Source organism: Pinus tabuliformis, chromosome 1_1, assembly GCF_031772625.1.
Source record: "Pinus tabuliformis cultivar Carrire ecotype Pingquan chromosome 1_1, CPIR1, whole genome shotgun sequence".
Classification (NCBI taxonomy): Eukaryota; Viridiplantae; Streptophyta; class Pinopsida; order Pinales; family Pinaceae; genus Pinus; species Pinus tabuliformis.
The window spans coordinates 357,467,104-357,469,272 of record NC_142297.1 but is presented as its reverse complement, the minus strand read 5'-3'; the positions used below and the strand labels follow the sequence as shown (position 1 = coordinate 357,469,272).

The 2,169-nt window shown below is 35.3% G+C and overlaps 1 pseudogene; it reads right to left on the bottom strand.

The window, feature by feature from the left end:
- Positions 1–676: 676 nt before the first annotated feature.
- On the bottom strand, positions 677–1,356 carry LOC149213071 (uncharacterized protein At2g38710 pseudogene; annotated as a pseudogene).
- Positions 1,357–2,169: the final 813 nt, after the last annotated feature.

Here is a 2,169-nt window from a genome sequence, read left to right as displayed (position 1 = left end):
CAGAACCGCCCTGGATGATATATGTCCTTTGGCCCTCGAATTCATTGTCCTTCATTGTCCTTCTGCAAGAAACTGCATCGACTCCCCTTTACCACACTCGGGTTGTTAGCTAGAAAACGTGACAACCGCCACATGCCCAAGTCACATACACATGCAGGGCACATGGAAGCGCACCAACGTGCCGACAGTCACATACACATGCAGAGTCACATGGAAGCGCACCATCATGTGGCAAAACATACCAAATACATGTCTAAAAACATATCAAACATATGTGGAAAGTAGTTAACATGGTTATATTTTAATGCTGGCTTTAAAATTAGCATTAATCAGTGTTAGGGTCGAATTTTTCATATATGTTTTGATCGGTTTCCTAAGTTTATGGCAAAAAAATAAAAATCACGGGTAATGAGGCATTATTAGGGTCGAATTTTTCATATATGTTTTGATCGGTTTCCTAAGTTTATGGCAAAAAAATAAAAATCACGGGTAATGAGACTCTGCATTATATGAATGGGATTGTGAATACTGGATAGGCTGAAAAAATGGGATTGTGAATACTGGATAGGCTGAAAAATTATTTAACATGATATAAATCGAAAAAACTTTATCGATCGCTATATACCATGCCGTGGGCACGTATAATAAGAAAATAAATCAGTGACACATCCTTCCATTCCGATTCAAATCCTTGTGAGTTTATTTCAACTTCACACAGAAGCCTTCACATTAATAAAATGTCCTCGTTCCATTAACAGGGATAGTACCTTTGGTTTTGATTGCAAACGTAACATAATCAGTGTAATGCATGCTGTAAACACTGGTTTGGTAACGAATAATGCGGACTCCTTCCGGAAGAGACTCAGTTATGTTTCCCATATACCCTGATTGGCGCATCAGTGAGTCAATTGTCTCCGTTTTCGTCCAACCGTGTTCTGCAGCTACTTCCGGCAGGTAAGTTCCAACGCGTTTTCTACTATCCGAGTCAGTAAACTCAATAATGATGCCATGCTTTCCAATTTCCCAGTCCAAATAATTGGCTGCATCCTCGTAATCTGTCAGAATAGAGACTGTGCATTCCAGGTTTGGAATTTCTGCACCTTCTATAGCTGGGAAGCGGCCATCAAGTAGAGCACTTCTGAGCGTGTAGTCTTTCAACCCCTTAGAAATACACGTGGCTTCCAATGAACCAGTCCATCCTCTGAGAGTAAGCTCCCCACCAATAACCCTTTTCCATGCGACGAATAATGAATGTTGGCCCTTGTCAAAGGTAGGAGCCGGCACGAGCTCGCCCGTGTAATGGGCCACCAAAGTGTCGAAGCAGTACACCACCATTTCTTTTCTTGCGCGCACCATCTCGAATCGTCTTAGTGGATGAATTCCTCGCTACAGATGAAGGGTACCAGTGCAAATAACAGAGAAATGACAATCTCAATTTCGTTCTGTATATCGAATTTACCTTATATTTTATTCATATATGCATGATGATGCCGAAATTAATCATGCATAATGGATGCGTGATACATGTTGAAATTATGTCAACGGCATATTCCAAGAAAGGCCATAAAGATGATGATTCATTTACCCAAAAATAAACAAATAAATATAAAATTAACACATAAATTTAGATTAGGCTTTCTTAATTAGAATCAACCTCTCTTATATATAATTTTAGATATTATTTTTTTTAATTAAATAAATAGAAAACCAAACTAAAGTAGATGATAAAAATATGTCAATAACCAAATAATTTTAGATATTATATTTTTTTATTAAATAAATAGAAAACCAACCTAAATTAGATCTATTAAAAATCCCCTTGCAAGATTTATATATGAAAATAGCAATTACTTTATAGAGTAAAAATAGGTGGAATATTAAGTATATAAAAATAGCAATTACTTTATATAGTAAAAATAAAAAATATTTTCATGTTTATCAAAATTAGATTGAGTCATTAAGTTTGATTAATTTTTTTTACATGATTTTGATAAAATTTAGTTGTTTTATTTTTGGGGGAATGCAGGTTATAGTTTTTACTTTTGAGGATTTTGGAAGCTCACTGGATTCCAATGAGAATTTGGAAAAAATTGTAGTTTTATTGGACAACTCCTATTTCCAATACTAATTATAAAATTATGAAACTATATCGCTGTTTTGAAAGTTAAG